We start from the raw sequence: 10,000 nt of genomic DNA on the forward strand, positions 1-10,000 counted from the left end.
ACAAAATTACTGAGGGACAGATACAACTGGATGATAGAAATAACTATCAGCCACTAGGCAAACCAATGGTTGGAGATACATTCCAGCGAGTTAAACACCTCATTAACTCCCTTTGCCAAGCAGGGTGCATAGATGAAATGACGGCTAAATGGTTTAACCAAACACCAGATCCGCCTCGAATTCCAGTGTTCTATACCCTCACGAAAATTCACAAACCGACATTAGTCGGAAGACCTATCATATCTGGGTGTGATGGCCTAACAGAACGCCTATCATCATTCCTCAGCGGCGTAGACAAAGTACTTCAGCCAATAGCACAAATACAGGAATCGTATCTCAAAGATACGACACATTTCATAAGGTTTATTGAGAGCACTAGGGTGCCAAAAAACGCTTTTCTTGTCTCAATGGATGTCACTAGCATGTACACGAATATCCCACAGGAGGAAGGAATCACTATAGTGTGCAATGCATACGAAACGTTTATAGCGTTAACAAACCACTACCGTGGAAAAGGTTCATTTACGAGGTATTTTGCTTGTGGGATACAAACAAAGAAGAAATAGAGCATTTCATTGAGCAAGCAAATTCGTGCCACCCTACCATAAAGTTTACCGCTGAAGTCTCACAGTTAGAAACAACTTTCTTGGACACAACAGTCTATAAGAGAGAGAGATTCGAGAAAGAACCGATTCTCGACGTGCGCAAACATTACAAACCTACTAAAACACTTCAGTACACGAACTACAACAGTTGCCACCCAGCAGGCGTTAAAAAAGGCTTCGTTAAAGAAATACAAACCAGCCGCTACTAAGAGAGATATACAAGGAACCTCCCTTGATCTCTTATAGAAAAGGGAAATCGCTTAAAGGCATACTTGTTTTAAGCAAAACTATAAAGGCTTTTATCAACACAATGGGCACACAGCTTTAGTCGTGCAGGTCGGTCAACCCCATTTTAACATGCTATTGTAGTGTGAATTAATTTTTTCTGTCACCTTTAATTTGTCATTTCATTCAGTGTGAGGAAAACACCTCAGTACACTAGATGTCTTTATTTATTAATAATAATATAGCAGGGCCTGGGGCAAGGCCCCAAGAATATTTTGAATAAGAATTATTTTAAGCAGACACTGGCAAATATTATATAATTATTAAATAAAAATCACAATTCTTGGGTTTCACTCACGTGATCAACAGCCATGTTTCTCAACGAAAACAAAAGAAGACGTTAGCATAATAATAGCTTTCAATTCCCGGAGGATTGGATCGGGACACCAACATGGCCGCCATTTCATTGTTTGGGGACACCAACATGGCGGCCGTGACGTCATGTAAAATCCAAGAATTGGACCTTCCTTCTGCATGAATTTTTTTTTCTTTACCTTCTTCTTTGCGCGAATTTTTTTTCTTGGCATTTTCCCTTGCATGAATTTTTTTTTGGTTTTTTCCCCACCCCCCCCCCAATCACTTTTCTAATGGTGCGTCCCTTACGCTCCGCAAATTCAGCAGACCAAGGCTCAGGCCCGGGTGCAAGGTATCTTAATCACATATTGCCAATTCCCTCGCTGTGGATCGGCGTGCTTCAAAAAAGACGGCTCAATTCTCCTATTTGACCCTATTTGTGTTCATTTTCCGCCATTTTGTTCGTATCATTCTCCCGCGGGATTATGAACTCGCCCCAGGCTTCACGAAATAAAACACATCCTGTCTCCGTCTCACGTGCAGCCATGGATGACCGGTAAGAATTGGTCCATATCAATCACATTTATTTGTTTCTTTTTCTGAGCCATCTGCATTTGTTTGCACCTAGAACAGATTCCAAACATATTTTTCTTACCTTAGCAGAAATGTGGAGATGTATGAAATATTTTCAAGTGATGAAGTGAGTTGACATTAATACAGACAAGGGAAGTGTGGTTGCCCGCTATGTGTTTGCTGAACTAAAAAGGAAGGAAAGACTCAAATGAATCTTGAAATAACTTGGCCATATATAGATATATATATATATATATAGTTTCGTGTAGTTTGTAGATGGATTGAGTAATTTACAGGTTGATTGAATTGTGGCTTATAGGAGTTGATTGACAACAAAGATGACCATGACCTTGGCAGTGGAGGTGAACACACTACTGGTAGCAATACAAGTCTGGCAGAGGTATTTAACCGTAGTTAAATACTTTTCTTGGCTGAATTGTTCCTCCCACCCTCCCCCCTCCCCCATTTCCCTCTCCTTCTTTATAAAGTCAAATATTAAGACGCGTCTCTGTCTGACCGGAATGAACAAGCAAAGGAAATATTCCATTAATGCACGTAATAATGTGTGAATTGTGGCTTTTAGGTTTTGATTAATGATAGAGATGATCAAGACAGCAGTGTAGACGAATATTCCACAGGCTGTAACACAAGTCTGGCAGAGGTATTCAAGTGGGCCTTTCTTTTCCCGTTTTTCTACTTTATAAAGTTTTATGTCAAATAATTTCCTGGCTGGTATCTTTTTGTCTGGAATAAAAACGGATGGGAAAATTCACATCAAATTGTCTTTTCTCAAATGATAGTAAATAAATGATGGCAGACCTATCATCACTCTGCCCTCTCGTGATAATATAATGTAATTCAGTGTAGCTTGGTTAAGCTCTCACAAGTACTTTACATTTCTGTTGTCTGAATGGGACATTTGATATCCTCTAAGAAATTTGATATAATGGACATGTACATATAAATTTACATTTATTTAACTTGAATCTTAACCCTCAACTGCTAAGGTCTGAATGTTAATTCTCGAGCTCCCCATGCACTTACAGCCACACATTTCCTTGCATGTTAGTTTTGATATTTTGCTGTCTTAAAAAGTATTCCATATCCGATGGTTGTCTTTATTCTCATCACCAATCTGCTTGACAATTTGCTGATTACTGACCATGAAAATAAGATGTCCGAGGCTTAAGAATATTAACATTTTAATATTTGCTTCAATGAATGTTTTACAGAACCTTGAAGGCTACAGTGATGAAGAAAGCTATGCTGATGAAGAACGGTTTGATGTGTCAAAATCACAAAAAAAAAATGAAGGGAAAGGATTACAAGCTGTACAATGGTAATGTTGAGTGCAAGATGATAACTCTTGAGAGCCTTGATAATCCTTACGTTGTCCCCTTTATGATGAATTGCCAGGAAGAAGGTCGTACAATTATAAGCAAAGCAGCTCCCATCGGAATTCAAGACAATGCAACTTTTGTCTTGAGCCTTGATACACTGGAACACAGAAAAGATTTGTTCTCAGATGAAAATGGGTCATGGGTGATGACAGGATATAAGGCCAAGTTCTATACCATCATAAGGGATGAAGGGGGCAAAGTGTCTGAACTTGAAAATCTCAACAGTCAAGCAAGTGCCGACGTTGCAGTGAGAAGAAGAACGTACACATGTTCCTCCTACACGTCATATCACAAGACAATTGTGTTCATCGAATTTGGTAAAGATATTGAAAAATGGTTCCCACTCGTGCTTCTCAATTACAATTTTGATGGTCAGCCCACAAGATTTAAGATCAAGAAGCATGGTAATCGAACCTCATCCAATATGGCACATATCCGATCCAAAGAGAGCACCAAGCTTAAAGTTGCAAATAAAGCTGTTGAATTTGGTCCAGAAATGGCATTGTTCTTAACAAGAAAGGAGTCTGGTGGTATCTGTGGTGCCGATAGTATTAGTTCGCTCCCACCGAACGTGAAACAGATTGGATACCTCATTCGAAAACCACCTGAAAGAGTAAACAAGGACCCACTTGCATCAGTCCTAGAACTGCAGAAGACAACTTTTCCTGGCTTTATCCGTGAAGTAGTCTGTAATGATCTTCCCACGGTCATATTATTCACTGATCAACAGTTAAACAATATTGTGAAGTTTTGCTGTCACGACGGGGTAAATCAGGTCTCTGAACTTGGAGTTGACGTAACATTTCAACTTGGTCCATTCTATGTGCTTGTAACAAGTTTTAAGAATACAGTTCTTCGAGGAAAGGGAGCAAAAAAACACCCCTCCTTTTTAGGCCCTGTCATGATCTGCATGACTAGAGACGAATCCACGTACCTAGCATTTATCCATTGCCTTACCCGTGAAAATCCTGGTCTAAGTGAATTCCTTCGTGCCACAGGCACTGATGATGAACGTGCGTTAACGAATGCCCTCGCGGCCGGTTTCAGGAATGCAACACCTTTGCTTTGTTACATTCATAGCCAAAGAAATATCAAGGAGAAATGTAGAAAGCTGGGTCTCTCCTCAGCACTAGTGTCCTGCATTTGCCAGGATCTCTTCAAAGCAAAAAGTGGATTAATTTGGTCAAGTTCACTAGAAGAGTTTAACAAGAATGCAACAGCACTCATGGAAGGGTGGGACACCCTAGAAAGGTCCGGGAAGTCTGGCCTACCAGCCTTTACGCAGTATTTTCGCACCCACACGCTTAATGACATGCGCACAAAGACGGCTGCATTTGTTCTGAAAGGCCTTGGCTTGGGAAACAAGCCATATGAACAGAACATGCCTGAGTCAGTAAATGATATGATGAAAGATTGGACGAAGTTCATTCCCCAGGACATGGACAGACTCATTATAAACCTATATGACTTTGTGCAGTCGTTCGATCAAGAGGAAGAAATGGCATGGTTTCAGTTGTCCGACAAGTGGGAGGTCTGCCACCAGTTTCAGCAACATTCACTGACAAAGAGTCAAGCAGAGATGACCCAAGAAGAGCGAAAGGCTTTCCTCAAAAGGGCTAGCAAAGTTTGCCCCGATCCAGAAGCATACAAGAGGTGCTGCAATTTTAAGGTCACACCATTGTCACGTTCCTCAGCTCATCCCTCTATAAGGCAAGCAGCGTGTGATCTCAGCGACCTTTCAGAGCTGAGTGGCCACTTTTCCAAAGAGGAACAATCGAGTCTGCTGGAAAAAGCCAAGACTGTGCTGTGCAACGACCAGTTCCGCCAGGGTTTCAAGGGTAGTGTGTACTTTGTGGACAGTGGAGGACCCCTTCCTCACCGGGTTCAGTGCTTTAAGAGTGGAAAATGTACTTGTGATTGTAATTTCTTTGGGCGAAACAACCTTCTCCATCATTGCCTGTCTATTGCCATCCCGGTCTTAACTGTGTGGCAAACGTTGTGGAGGCCTACCAAGGCAAAAGTCTCAGCCAGATATCAGCAGCTTCTGCTCCAAAAAATGTTGGTGGGAACGCTTCATCTCGCAAGCGGCATTTACCTGCAACTGAAGTAGCATTCCACCATTCAGATACAGATGCAGATGCACATAATACAGAAGCAAATTTTCGAGCTGAAATTCTCAATCCAACAACTCTTGTTATAAGAAGAGCAGCTAGACCAGTGGATCCCCCATCCTCTGGGCCTTTGGTTCTTAAAAAGATTGCCGGTAACATCAAGAAGTGTGCTAGCTGCTTGAAAGCTGTGAAATCTAATTTTGTGGGATTCCAGAGCCCCGATGATAAGCTGTATTGTTTTGCTAGATTTGAGAGCTATCATATTTTCAACAAGGAAACGAATGCTTGGCAGTTGCTAACATCGACAAGGCACTACCACTTAAACCCTGTGGGCACAAAGGTGTCTTCAAAAATAATATCTGATCATAGTCTCATCGTCACTAGTAGCCTGCGTCAACTGGTTATGGAGAGATTTCAGTGTAATTTAGATTTGTAAGTGTCTGTCATTTCCTTGAATGTCGGAATTTGAGATCGTCTTTGCTTTAGTTGGGCAAACAGCGTGCACAAAAGAAACGTTTAAGGCTAGGAGTGATTTGGAAATGTTTACATACGAAACGTTTGCTTTGTACACATGTATGAACGTTGCAGTTTTAAACATTATGTTAGAGTTAGTTACAAAGAGGAGAGATCACATGTAATCTTTAGCATTGCAGAGAATGTTTGTTGGTTGGCTACTACTTTAAATCAAACTAGAAGTTTTTTTTAACACACAGTTTATATTTCCTGCCTTACCCTGTATGCAAAGTGGAGTACCAGTGTTAGAGTAGAGGAGAAATGGTGCATGTGTTGGGAGGTATTCTTAACACGAAACTGTTGAGTTCTAACACATATTTAATGCAAGAGGCTTTGAAACACACCGGCTAAAAGGCTTCTTCATTAATAATATATGACACCACATTAATATATATGACACCAGTTATTAAATTGAGTTCATCCTATAAAACGTCATCCGGTCTACTTTTCTCAAATAACTTAACAGTTGGTTCTTTTCTACTTTCCACTGACGAAGTATTATCCTAGCAGCAATCTGAAAACCCTTCCAATGTTGTCTTTCGTTGTGATACTCCAGACCGATCCGCCATACAATGACTAGCCTGCGATCATGCCCTCCCTCCCTCCCTACGTTTCATCTCGGACCCTCCCTAAAGAAAAGGACACCTGGTCGCAGGTTATACAATAACTACATGTATTTATAGGCTTTATCGTGACGTTTTAAAATTGGACTCTTTCATTAATCTTTATTAAAGCCTTGTCTGTCATAATTCTCAGTAAGATTTCTGCACAGCCCCATACATTATAAATTATCCATGTATTACTTCCTCACAAACAAAGAACAGGCGTGAACAAGAAAATGCATGCATAACTATTGTATGGGGCTCTCCGGAAATCTTGCCCTTCCTTTAAACAGTATAATATGCGTGTACTTCAAATTCTATTCAAAGATATTTAAGGAAAAAAGCCTAAATAGGAAGTCAACTCGCCGCTCCACTAAAAATTGGATGTTAACGTAACCAGATCACAATATGCACAATTTTAACTATAAAGTCAACTCACTTCATTACTTGACGGTATTTCATACACCTCCACATTTCTGCTGAAGCAGCTAAAAGCTATTATAGGAATCTGTTCTAACTGCAAACAAATGCAGATGGGCAAGACAAACAAAAAAATACGAGTGATTCATGTTACCCGTCATCCATGGTTTCCTCGAGAAACGTAGACAGGTTGTTTTCCATTTCGTGGAGCCTGGAACGAGTTCGTGAGCCCGCGGGAGAATGAGCCGAACAAAAATGGGGGAAGGAACAAGGAACCTCATTATCGGTCTTTTTCGAAGTACTCCGGTCCACAGTGAAGGGATTAATACAACTTGCGCCCGAGCCTGAGCCTTAGTCTTTAAATTTGCGGCGCACAACGGTTAAGATTTCGCAGACATGAGTGATCTATCCAGACTACAAGTAAGTCAAATCTTTAGGTGTTATTTATATTTTAAATTTATTTTTATTTCTATGTTGTTTTTGTGGGGGGTTTGTGGAGGGGGTCCGTCGGGGTAGTCCGTGGACCCGGTCCGTATGGGGGTCCATTGTCCGGGGGTCAGTGTTTTCGGGTCACCCTTAGGTAAACAAGCGGTGATGGTTAAACCCAGGCGGTAGCGAGTTTACTTTGACGATACTCTGTGTTTGACCGCAGATAACGAAAGACCGGACAACGTGACAAAAGCGCCAAGATATTTGGGGGTTTAGCGTGGTGTAACAGACATCCCAAGAAACCAGAAGGGGACTAAGATAAAATCCAACAAATAATAATTGACTACGTCAAATTTGGCTCCTCCATTCCGTGTGTTTAAAAGATCATTTTACATGTATAAATACTTATACATGTATATATTTTGTCTTCTTTTTCTCTCATAACAAGGACCAGCGCGGGTCACGTCTTTATTTACCTTTTCTTTCTTTGTCTTTTTTTACGGTCTTTTTGGTTTTAAAATAATTAACCACGGCGTGAGAAAAAAAAATGAAAAAAAATTCCGTTACGCAGTTTCTCGTTACGCCTTTACGCAGTTACCCGTTACGCGTTTTACTAACAACCGAATTTTAATGTTTTTACGATCGATTGTCACTAGTCGTTCGCTGGGAATTCGAAATTCAGAATTTTATATAAAAACTATGTTATTTTTTCTTCATCTGTCTTTTGCCTTGCCTTTTATTGTTGCAGGACTTTTATTTTGCGGATTGGCGATTTTTTGAGGTTTGCGGGAACAAATTTTTGCGGCGCGAATTCACTGAAATTTTTGCTGGGAACTAATTTTTGCGGTTTTCTTTTCAAGCAGCAAGACTATTTTCAACTTCCATTACTTTTGGTAAAAAAAAAACCCCTCAATCATCGAGAGCGGGTGGAAAAACTGATGTGGCATCCTGGAGGCCTTAGGAAACGGTGTCCCGTCGGATGGCCCGTTCTTTGAGTTCGTTTCTTATGCCTCAGAGACTGGAAAAGTATAGACTTATCCTTTTATCGTTTCATTTTGTTTGTAGCAACCAATTGCTTTTTCTCAATGCAAATATCAAAATAAACGATCTTTTTAACTCCACTGTATGTGGATTAAAAGCCATTTTTAGTAATATTAACGGGAGTAAATTTTTACAGTTTTTAATTTTGCCGGTGTTTTTTCAGTCTACTGGAAATTGTTTTTGCGGATCAAGTATACTATCCGCAAAATCCGCAAGAATTAAACCCTGCGAAATACAAGTGTTATACCGTAGCTCCCGGCTTTTGCGATACTATTTGGTGCAAACGTAAGCTAAAAAAAATTTCACCTGTCTTCAGATTAGACTGAAAAGAAGAGAAATTATGAAGCGGAAACAACATGTTCAGTCCTTCCTTAGTGTGTGGCATAAACTTTTGCTTAGTGGAACTCTAGACATGCATGACATGCAGGAAAACGTCCGTCAGAGCAATTTGCTGTTAGTTTTTCTGCAGACTGTTTCACTTAAGGGGGCTATGTCAGGTTATTTTAGGGTGTTTCGGCAAAATCTTTAGTTAATCACGAGTTTAAAACTCGAAAATGGTAATATGGAATTCCTTTACCAATAGGATTATTGTTGCATCACAAACGAATTGATTCTGAGAAAAAAAACGACCTTTATCCGGGCGATTTGTCATAATTTTGAAAAACGTCGGGCCGATTTTTTTCATATCCATGCTTCTCTTTCCTTTTGCAGTATTTCTTTTATGTTGTTCAACAGTTTTAAGTGGTTATTACAATGTTTCATTCATACATACATACTTAATTGACCGCTCCCCATAGGGGCTTTTCAGGGCCAATGAAACACAACGAAACGACAGAACAGAACAACAACTGTTAAGAATCCCAACTGGCTGGAGGCAAATCAGTTGGCTATTTACAAGTGCGGCTGGGAAGATGAACCAGGGACTACCAGGATCAAACATTTGTCAAAGTCAACGAACGGTCAGAGCGGGTCTTGAACCCGGGATCTCCGGATCTCAAGGCAAGCGCCCTAACCACAGGGCCACACTGCCTCCTTTTTGGGAATTTTGGGACTTTTGGGGGAAAAAAAAAGGAAAGGAAAGCAACTTATTAAGTGTCTAGTCGTTCTGGTGCACTAATTGGGGACACTGTAAACTGAAATTAACAAATAACGCAAATCAAGGCAAATGTTCAGGAGATGGGAAAACCGGAGTACCCGAAGAAAAACCTCTCGGTGCATAGCAGAGAACCAAAAAACTCAACCCACATATGACGCCGAGTCTGGGAATCGAACTCGAGCCACTTTGGTGGGAGGCAAGTGCTGTCATCACTGCGCCATCCCCTGCATCCCAAATCATAGAATTATATCATTATGAGTGACATAGCCCCTTTAAAGAAGAAACGAGTGAGTTTCACACAAGAGCGTGTTTTGTTATCTTTGAACTGAATTTATTACTAAAGCTTAAAAAGTAGAAGACCTCAAAACGGGACACGACATTATAAAATAATTCAACGTGTGAACGTGTGAGCCAAAGGGCCATTGCTGGCATGACGTCTGGGTGACTCCTCAAATGGTCTACATCACCCCCCTCCCCCCTACTTAAAAATATTTACTGGAACGCTGCAGTTCAATACCACCCAATTCAGTGCCTTCTGTTTTTGTGTAACACGTAACACAGGCAATCCAGTCTACGCTTGTCTAGTTGTTTGTTCATATGGGAAAGTTTAGCCAGGTCGACCAGGATGAAA

General features: G+C 40.6%; 1 pseudogene; it reads left to right on the top strand.

The window, feature by feature from the left end:
• The first annotated feature begins 1,857 nt into the window (after positions 1-1,857).
• On the top strand, positions 1,858-3,669 carry LOC137991184 (uncharacterized; annotated as a pseudogene).
• Positions 3,670-10,000: the final 6,331 nt, after the last annotated feature.

This window comes from Montipora foliosa, chromosome 2 (assembly GCF_036669935.1).
Source record: "Montipora foliosa isolate CH-2021 chromosome 2, ASM3666993v2, whole genome shotgun sequence".
Taxonomy (NCBI): Eukaryota; Metazoa; Cnidaria; class Anthozoa; order Scleractinia; family Acroporidae; genus Montipora; species Montipora foliosa.